The sequence below is a fragment of the Patiria miniata genome, unplaced genomic scaffold (genome assembly GCF_015706575.1).
Source record: "Patiria miniata isolate m_02_andy unplaced genomic scaffold, ASM1570657v1 HiC_scaffold_22, whole genome shotgun sequence".
NCBI classification, from domain to species: domain Eukaryota; kingdom Metazoa; phylum Echinodermata; class Asteroidea; order Valvatida; family Asterinidae; genus Patiria; species Patiria miniata.
The window spans coordinates 10,032,804-10,044,238 of record NW_024037061.1 but is presented as its reverse complement, the minus strand read 5'-3'; positions in this window follow the sequence as shown (position 1 = coordinate 10,044,238).

The following is an 11,435-nucleotide window of genomic DNA, read 5'->3' as shown; positions in this document are numbered from 1 at the left end:
CACAGATTAATTTCCAAGCACACTACACGTTAGAGGCAAGAAAGCACCAGACGGGGGCCAGTTACAGACACTAGACACCGGTTACCTTTGGCTGGTTACCTGACCTTAATATCATTCTTTTCTTTGTTCAGCACATTCTGCACTAAGTAGCTATAATATAATTGTTAACACTCTTTATTTGTTGCTTGTGAGGGCGCACTTGTGCACGGAGTCTATAGACCAACTAAATTCGTTTCCGGTATATTTCATTATATTTCATTGCCCTTTAAGGGTGGGAAATCATACCGGAATAGTTTAACACAATACATTTGTTTAAGCTATACATCTGAATACTACTAATATACAAAGGAATGATTATTATGTATTATGTTGTAAATAATATGGTTGACCAATTTGTGAGCCATTAACTACAATGCATACGGATAGGTGTGTAGAAAACTTGTAAGATATAGAAAGATTGAACAACGTTTACAATATATTAACACTGTTCATAAGACAGTTTCACAGTGTTTTAGATAATTCAAACGCTATAGCAAGTGGTACTTATCCTAATGAGGATTTCGCAACGTTCTTATGCTATTTATCGATACATTTACCATAGATGTAATTTACGTTACGCTGTGATTTCAGTGTTTCAAAAATTGAATTTAGTTTCATTCTCGTTCCATTCAAATTGAGTCTGGGTTATCTGATTGTTTTGTGGGTACAGTCATTTTGATCGATCGATTTTGATTCAACCTTTCACATACACATTTATAACCACACACACTAAAATATGTAGATAGAAGGTACAACATACTACTGATATTGTAAAGAAAATATAGTGAGTCAAAATATGTTGCTTTTTGGGAGTAGCATTTTAACAATGCTTAATGCCAAGGATGTAATGTATTAAAGGGAATGTACATCATTGGCTTTTGCTGTAATTTTCAGAAATGAACTATTTGAGAGCTTAGTATAATAGATCACATATTGTAACACTGACATTTTTGAAGTTTGGTGTTCGAAAAGGTTGGAAAAACCAAGAAAAACAAAAATGTTCAAGTAGTCTGGTTCCCTGACTCCACAAAATATAAAATGGATCAATTTATAGATGATGGAAAATTGTAAGGCAAGGGAACCAGTCTAGCTGGCCTGCACCCGTTCATGAACATGTAACCAATTAGCAAACAAAATTTGGACTGGAAAAAATGATAAATTTCGGAGCAGTAGTTGAAAAATAGTTAGGTTTTTCCAACGCTGGTCGGCCGACCACCGTTGGAAATGTTTACAAAAATACCATTTTCTTGAAAGTGACTTCCCACCAGGTGCCATAATTTTAAAAGATGCATGAGACCGTCATTTACCAACATCCTAGTAAAATATTTCGTAAAAACTTGGTAGTTTTATTTTTCGATGTTTGCAAATGTTGTATATTCCCTTTGAACAGTATCTTTTTGAATAATAAATGTCTTCAATAAAAAAAAAGCGTGTGGCCATATTGTGAGATTTGCCGACAAGGCAGTGGCTGGTCACAGGCCACTCAATCTTGATCAGTGAGTCCCCCCCTCCATGGGCGCCGCGAGGGGGGACAAGGGGGCGCTTGCACCCCCCCCCCCCCCTCCCCGAAGAGCAAAAAAACACACACAAAAAGGAGGGGGGGGGGAGGGAGAAAAAGAAAAGAGGTGCGAAGTCATATTGCTGAAATTGAAAGGGTTGGGGAGGCGGGGGAAATGTCCCTGCCCACCCTCGAAAAATGATAAATCGAGAATATGATGGAATTAAGTACAGGGATTTCGGGGGGATGCGCTTTGCCCCCCTCTACAAAAATCCTGGCGACGCCCATGGCCCCCCCCCCCCCGTCCTCAAGCGACATGTGTCTGACTTTTTTATAAGGCATGTAGCACTCAAGCTCGTCACATCCACGGCTTTACGGCACACGCACCAAGTTCTTCTCTTTAATTGCCATTTGTCAACAATCCGTAATTGAAGGAGTTTAACCCCAATAATAGATTGATCAGCAGTCCCCTGACCTGCTCTTTCTTTTAGAAACCGTTTTTTTTAATGAAAGGGTTTGTAAGGCTTGTAAACCGATTTGAAGTTTGTTCTTCTTGACTTACTTGACTTAAATGCTCAGTCCCATGGGACCCTTGTGCTCCCCTGTTGTAGACAACCACGAATGCCCTCACGGTGAGATGCTCGGCGTTCGGCTGTTGCTATGGGAAGGCCGGTGTCCTCACGAATTTGTGAGATCCACTTCTTTGGAGGTCTGCCACGAGGTCTTGGGTTCGTGAAGTCCTGCCGGTATGCTCTAGCGACATAGCTGTCCGGTGGCCTTCTTGCTACATGGCCAAACCACTTCAACCGCTTTCGCCTGATGACTTCTGTGATCGTGAGTTTCACGTTCTTCGGTTACAAGAAAATATAAAAACCAGAACACTGAATTGACCAAAAAATTGAACCAACTGTTCAGACTAAAATCATGCCAGAAAATGGCAATGGACTACAGTATTTGGATTTGTAATGCTATACTTATTTCGTTGACATCATGTCCAAAAATAATGACAAACTTTTGAACATCTGTTTTCATACACAGCTTTGTCCCGATACCCAGCATTAGATATTTAGGGAATCGCTATAACAATGGACACAAAATGGCTCTGAAACAAAGCTCTTGTCTTGTCTTGCCTTGCTCACTCGATTTTAAGTGTAAGTAAGTTTCTTAACTTACTAATTTTCTACGTAGCGCGTGTATTTCCTTCTTCGCCAGATGATATACACAATGAGACCAAAAAAAGCCGGCGGGCCTATCCGCTCCGTTCACAAGTACCCCCCCCCCCCCCCACAGGCAAAGAAGGCACAGTTGGGGGTGACGCCATCTTGCCTGACTGCAATTCATTTGCCGCGAAGCGCGGCCACGGCGTGTTCATAGTACAATGTCTCGCTCGCCCGCCCGCGATATTTTTTTTACACAACTATCTGGGGTACTTTGTGCGCTTTCCTATGGGGCATGGTTTCCAGGCTTGAGTGGAGGCTGCTATTTGTCAACTTGGTACGCATTTCGGACTTTATTTCCCTTTAAAAAAAAATCCTCCAGAGCCCCGTATCAGAAAAGAAAAAGAAAATTGCTGCTATACAAGTAGTATCCGACTGACAAATAACGTTTTTAAGATAAAACTTTAAATTGTTGATAAAAGAGCAAAATCTGAAGGGGCAGAGCAAGGAATCGAACTAATCATAATTATATACTTTCACACATATAGAGAGAGTATACGCACGCGCGCGCGTAGGTAAAAGTTTACAGGATTGTAGAGCGCCCATAACCTTGATTCAAGTCGCCTGAAAAATGGGTATCCTGTACTATTGTGTAGATAAAATATTCGCGTCCCGCCCATGGGACGTCGTGTCGTTGCTAGGTAAAAGAGCGGCCTCTTTCGTCGGCGCACGGAGCCCTAATGGCTTGACCACTGTCACTTAATTGGTGTCGATCACCCGTGTTGATCACCCCGTGTTGTACGTCTACTGTCACCAGTTGTCGTAGACCGCCACGCCCATTATTGTTCGAAACATCTGTGTACTGATGAAAGACAAACTGAGGATATCTTTGAAACACAAGACTATTGCATCAGCGACATCCGAATCTGCTGTACGCCGTCAAAAGTTGCGATCGCCATACCAGCTTCAACATCGGACTCAAAGAAGCGGGAATAAGTCAGCATCTACCGGGCCGTCACGATGAATCTACCCGTGGCTCTCGGCACACTCGCAGCCGTCGTTCTCGGTAAGTTGACCCTTTTTTTACATGACTAATAGTTGGCTTTTAACGCACTGCGAAAGAATAAAAATCCGGTTTTTTTTAAAATTAATTTGAGGCATTGACTGTGCATCTGGTATCCAATTTTCTTGATCAGATTCAGTGTGACAATAATGTTCGCTCATGCATCGAGGCCTAATATAAATAATTATGTACATAATTTTCAAACATATTGTCAAAACTATTGGACACAGTTTCCTAGGGACACTGTCCTGGAACAAAATATCCTGAGGGACAGAATCTCCTTTCGCACCTGTCACGTAATCCTGTATTAAAGATTCTATGGTGTCTGTCTGTCTGTCTGTCTGTCTGTGGCAAGGAAGTGGCGGTCCCACAACCGGAATTGCGAGGTCACACATGACGTCTGATGTTTTATCTTTGTGACTTATACCACCATTGTTAAATGGTGGTATAGTCACAAAGGCTGTGCATCTGGTCACGCGCTCTTATGTTACGCGATACGCGCAAGCTTGTCTAGGTTTTGTAATTTAAGAGTCATTTCGTGCAAATACTTCATATAAGTGTCCACGCTCAAATTTTTTTGAAGCTTTGTGGGATGATAGGACCTAGGGAGCAAGTAACCAAAATAGACTTTTTGACTTTTATTTTGCCCGTTGCCACGATTACGGGCCATTCTGTGTTTTGACATTTTTGGGCAATTTTGAGGCTGCAAAAATTCATTTTTTGCGTTATTTTCAAAGGTCATCAAGCCAAACTGCGAAGTACTGTCACAAAAGTAACTATATCATGACAAAGTATCATCCTTACCCTTACAAGAAAAAATAGAAACTTTTCTGAAAAATCCCCTTTATATTATTTTTAGGCCCTATTAGACAGCATGTTTTACAACTAGCAAAATTGCATTTTTTACCCCATTTTTATACCTCCCAAATGGCACTTGCGAGGGCACTCAGAATAATTTCTCTTCTGCTATGTTTAGTTCAGGCATTGGTCTTTTCATATCTGGTGATAAAATCTTGGGTTATTGTATATCCTTTGTGCAGTAGCGCTCCAAAAATGGTAAGTTTCACAAAAAACCTTAAAAAGTGTATTTTCAGTGTTTCCTTTGTTTTGAGTAATAACTTGTATAATTGGTATTGTTCATGAATCTAGCACATTTTCACAAACAGAATCAGACTGTGTATCATTTTTAGACCAGTGGATGAATAGTAGGTCGTGTACTCCCCCCACACCTGGCTAGGCCCCGCCCACTCCCCCTGTGTCACCGAATTTTGAAGTTGTATGTTGCATAACGAAACAAATGTAAATAAATAATATGCAAGTGAACACTTAGAAATTACATAGACTTCCTTTTCACAGCCTCCCCTTCCCGGGGCATTGCTTGGGGTGAGGGTGGGGTGTGACCACCCACCAATAACTTGGCTTTGTCGGTAAAATCATTGTCACACTGGCAAAACTCATGTGTTTGCAAGCCGCAATGGCTCAAAAGAGAACCACGCCTTCCCCCCAACAAGTCAACAAGTACAATTTTGTTCAGATTACATACATGCATATGGCCTTGGGGAAAGTCTGAATTATGTAAGGTGGCTTTTTTACAACACGTTACTTTGGAATTACAGTAAAGGTGTGGTGAACAAAATGAACGTATTTTCAAAACGGAAAAGATCTGGCGATTTAGAGACAAACTAACTCTTATATGTACTTTAAAGCAAGGATCACTCCAGTGAAAACTCCGAGAGAACCAGTGGCGTAGCCACGGGGGGGGGGGGGGGGGGGGGGGGGGGACATGAAACCTTGTCGCCCCCCCCCCCCAGTCGCCCCCACTGAGATTTTGAGTTTCTAAAAAAATATCATTGATCTACATGACGCCCCCCCCCCCCCCCCATGAAATGTTCCAGCCCCCCAGCTGGAAAATTCCTGGCTATGCCACTGGAGTGTAACGTGGCCGCAATTGGTGTGAGAAGCCCATGTAATTTTCACCTTTCAATCTGTACCATTTTCTTTGTTTTGATGTACGTGTCTGATATTTATTACATGAATCAATTGCAGAGCATTAAATAACATCACCACAATTATGTATATTTACTTTAGTTTTGCCAATTCGGGTTGAAAACCCACACATTTTGGGAATAAAATCAGTAAGTATATAGTCCCTATGGCAGTGACAATGGATGCCTACAATTGCCAGACTGGGATGAATGTTAACACACAAAAAACCCAGAAATTAAGAGTTTGGAAAAATATATAAAAAACACCTCTAGTGGTAACAGCAATAGAACCAAGAATGTCATATTATAGAGTAATGGTCAACAATATTTTCCTGCCAAATCAGTTGAAGGAAAATCGGTAAAAGCATATGCGAATCAACATGGGGATCACAATGTGCTGTATCACTCCCTTTCAGAAAAAAACACCCAAATACCCGCCAGAAAGGGTTCAAATCTGTACGCACTTGTGGTTCGGTGGGGAAGTTGATATTTTTTTAATTAACACATTAACAGAACATTACCTGCTTGTATACAAAAAAACTGTAATTTATAAGCACCAATACATTCAAATTGCTTGTCATGCAACAATGGATGCACCACAGAAGTGTGGCGATGTTCACTGCTGATGACAGTTTGGAAGAGACTCAAAATGTCATGCTTGATTACGAAATTACGATTTTGGAGGGCAAAGTTGCACCCACAACGGTACTATATTCGACTTTATATGTGCTCGATCTGACCATATTTACACGTGGGGCCAAGACAATTCAATAAATCAAAATATAGGCCATTTTGAGTTTTCACTAGAGTGATAGTTGTTTTAAAGTACATGTATTTCAAAATAAAAAATATGAGTTATTTGCTCTCGTAATCGCCATATCACTTCTCTGTATTGAAAATAATAAAATAAATGCAATTTTTGTTAAAATAAATTACAGCGTTATGTACATGTACATGTACATGTATCCATATTACATCCCCAGCGCTTTCCAGAATATATTCCAAACCAGGGAAAAAAATAGCAAACCTACATAGTGCATTTAAATATGTGGACTTTCCGCAAGGCAATATGTAACCTTAACAACGATACACGTTGAATTCTTTAGGAGGGGGAAGTGGTCATTGCTCATAATGAGCACTGGAGTAGGAAGAGGGGTGGCAGGGGTTGGGCTGTGAGACGGGTACGCCTGTTGGTGTAAATAATGAAAGGTTCACTTGCAAATTGATATCTATTTACAATTGTAATGTAGGCAAATACAAGTAGCAAGGCCTAGCTGGGAGGGGAGGACTAGACATAATTATTTTAACTAATGAATGCACTTTTGCCCATGTGACAATGATTTTACCGACAATGCCAAGTTATTGGTGGGTGGTCACACCCCACCCTCAACCCCAAGCAATGGCCCCGGGGTGGGGAAGGGGAGGCTGTGAAAAGGAAGTCTATGTCATTTATAAAGTGTTTACTTGCATATTATTTATTTACATTTGTTTCGATTCGTTATGCAACATACAAGTTCTAAATTCGGTGGCAAAGGGGGAGTGGGCGGGGCCTAGCCAGGTGAATGTGTGTGTGTGTGTGTGTGGGGGGGGGGGGGAGTTCACGACCTACTATTCATCCACTGGTCTAAAAATGATACACAGTCTGATTCTGTTTGTGAAAATGTGCTAGATTCATGAACAATACCAATTATACAAGTTATTACTCAAAACAAAGGAAAACACTGAAAATACACATTTTAAGGTTTTTGTGAAAATTACCATTTTGGAGCGCTACTGCACAAAGGATATACAATAACCCAAGATTTTCTCTGCAGATATGAAAAGATCAATGTCTGAACTAACTATAGCTGAAAGGGAAATTATTCTGAGTGCCCTCGCAAGTGCCATTTTGGAGGGATAAAAAATGGGGTAAAAATGCAATTTTGCTAGTTGTAAAAACATGCTGTATTATAGGGCCTACAAATAATGTAAAGGGGATTTTTCAGAAAAGTTTCTTTTTTTCTTGTAAGGGTAAGGATGATAATTTGTCATGATATATAGTTACTTTTGTGACAGTACTTCGCAGTTTGGCTGGATGACCTTTGAAAATAACGCAAAAAAATGAATTTTTGCAGCCTCAAAATTGCCGAAAAATTGCCCAAACACATAATGGCCCGTAACCATGGCAACGGGCAAAATAACAGTTTAAAAGTCTATTTTGGTTACTTGCTCCCTAAGTCCTTTCATCCCACAAAGTATAAAAGAAATTCGATTTTTTTGAGCGTGGACACTGATATGAAGTATTTACACGAAATGACTCTTAATATATCTCCATGGGTTTTATCGATCTATATGCCCGGGGGTAATTGTTGTATTACAAAACACTGCATTTGAATTGGTCAATCAAACAGTTAGTCCTGATTTGGGAATGAAATGACGTCACTATTTAGGAAAGTCAAGTCCGACTGGCTGAGGCGCGGGATCGCATAAATCTGCATGCTTAGATATATCAGACGTTAAACCGGAGACTGGACTCCGCGGATATCGGGTAATACTCGGACTAGTGTGCGGTCAGATCGGTCCGACTTATCAGCGCACACCCCCATACGACGTCCCGATGATCTGGTGAACCGGCAAAATCGGAAAGATGTGTGGCAGTCTTGACACACGTAATACTCGGGCATTAGCAATTAGCCTTATTGCATTATATACGGAGGAAAAAAACCTAATCCCTCGATTTTGAACGATACGTTTGCTTTGCTTCATGCATGGGCGAAGAGGCAAATTGCATATGTGGAGGAGAAATATACGTATTACCTAACCACTCGACAGTGTGCAATAGGCAGAGGTGTAGCAAGGTCATTTTAATTGGGGGAGGGGGGGTTGAAAGAGTTCGTGAGAAGGACACTCGAGCATCCATGCTGAAATGTTTTTTCTCTGTTTGCGGAAACACCATATGGGAATCATTTCTCAAACTATAGAGTTTATACCGCTATTCAAACCGGATTATCATACACACTATTGGACAATAGATGGCGCTTTTCAGATCGGCACAATTGCCGACGTTTGCACGATATTCAAAAAAAAGGCACTCGTAAAAGGTTGCTGGGTAAACAAAAAGCCGTTTGTAGGCTAAAACAAATCAAAATTGTTAAAAAAGGGCACTCTTGACATTGTATGGGGTGGGGTGAAATCGAGCACATGGAATGGAAAGGGGCAGTCTTTACAAAATATTAGGGGGGACCCCCTTAACCCCCATGTTTTTCTTTTTCCTTTCAAATATTTCTGTTTGGTTGTGCATCGTTGATTCTTTCTTGCTAATTAGCAACTATATAAAAACTTGCTCAACCAAGTATTTCCGCATCTGTCATGGTTAAAAAGATCGCGAATTTACACGGGCGATGCCTCTGACCTAATCACCTACGCAATACCAACAAAGTGATCATCGCTAATTATGACGTATCACTAGACACAGTCGGCCTTAACCTCGGGAAAAGAGAAATATCGCTCGGAAGCAGATTGGTAACTTCTCATTAAACATGTACATTTCTAATTTTTTGTTGCCTCCTGCTTTAGCCTGACATAATCCCTATTTTCTAGTAAAACAAGAGGTTTTGATTTTAAATGAGTCACTTCTATTGAAAATAATCGGCCCATTAAAATGATGGAATAATAACTATTGAACATTATGGGAATAAAAGTGTGGTGGGGCAGTATTTTATCTCTGTTTTATAAACGGTTTGGGATCTTGTCGCCGATATGATGAGCGAGTCGAATCCTCGTGTCACCTGGGCATTCCCAGTGACCCTCTGGCATGCTAGGTGTAACCTGGAAAAATGACACACCTGGGGAACTCGCGAAAACTAATACAACTATGGGGATTCTAACCAAACTAAACTCAGGATCTTTGAAGAGAAAAGGCGCGAGGAGACTGAATTAATAGGGACAAGGACACAATTCTAGATTTCGAACAAAAAAAGACAAAAGGAATTTATTTACAAGAACTTCAAATCAAAATCAAAACAAAAGATGAAGACCAAAAACTTAAACCCAAAAAACAAAGAGTCAAACCAACACAGTGTGTATATTAGTAGACCTTAAAGACACTTCTGGCAGAAAATCTGTAAAACAAGATAAGAGAGTAAAGAACATAATAAGAAACAGTAAACAATGCAAACAACTCAAGCTACACTAGGTCTAAAGTAATATAAACAATGCCATGTGGAACTACTATACAGTCTTGCCAAGAACACTAAAATTTCTCGTGAATACCTAATGAGCAAGATAAACAGTGGTCCCTGTCTTCTGAATGCCAGGTGGGACTAATCACCAAGGGGGTAATTCAACATTCCTGAATAGTAAACTTGCACAGGTCCAAAGCAGATAAGAATAACTAAATGAAACAGGTGGCTAAATACAAAATAAAGGAAATGCAAGTCTACAGTAAATGAACAGCTTGGACAAGTCTAACTAATGAATAAACATGGCAAACTAATCAGTAAGAAGTCTGTGGAAAACCACTCCTCTTGGCTTTATACATGTACAATAAAACAATAAAGGTAATGAAGAAAACACCATCCAAAATACTGAAATCAGATGTCAAAAGAAAAAGGCAATGCAATGCATCTATCCAAGTCATTCCTCGGAAATTAAGTCAATGAAATAAATCAAACTTCTGACAACACAGTTTTCCTCGAAAATAACAGAACTCTAACATGTCTAATGATCCTGATCAATCAAAATCAAACAATACAAGCTAACTTTCTTCAAGTAATTTCTAAATAAACCCAATCTCAAAACTTCAAGTGATAATTCCTACAACTTACAAGGCTGTTCAGGAATTCTATAAAACTTGATTGTCAAAACTCTGAACAATACCAAAACAGATCAAAACTTCTAAAAAAAACTTAATAATACACTTAATGAAAAAATACAAAAAACATATATCAGAACTCACCAATAACTCGAGCAGATAAACTCTCACACAGGGCAAAGCGCACCCAAGAAAATCAAGGGGGAAAGAGAGGTAATAAAATGCACGGTCCTCTCTCTACTGCCGCTGGTCTGCTACTGATCATGAGGGGTCTGTGGGTCTTACAGGGTGGGCAGGGCACATGGTCTTGAGACAGGGGGAACCAATGGCATGGGAACAATTTACATACAATGTGAACTGTTACTGGGGAAAGCTAATCAGGGGTACACACTTCTATGAAAGGGTAGGGGACATCTAATAAAAGGGGTGATTTATTCAGGGGACCTACTCCTATCCTAAAACACTACAAAAAAAATACAGTAAAAACTACAAGTAAAACTTGGCCCTGCCACACTGGCATTAAATACATACGATAGTGCCAAAAGAAAAACAATGTTAGGACAATTCTCTGGTTGTTTTAAGTCGAACAAAGTATGGATAAAGGTTTGAGCCAACCCGGATCCAAACTTTAAGTCAGACCAAATTAAACCAAGTTAGACTCAGACCAAGACGGTACCGACCCGAATTAAAAAAAAGCAAAACAAAACAAAATAAATATTAAACAAAAATGTCAGACCAACACTTGTTGATGGAGCATTGTCAACATTACTCGTAAATCAAGACATTCTCAATCACAATTTGTCAACTTGAACGTCTGTGGACGGTGACATCGTTTGTGCTGGCACAGCCCATGTTTCATCAGCAAATCAATGCTGAAATGTAAACAATTTTTGGTGGGTGG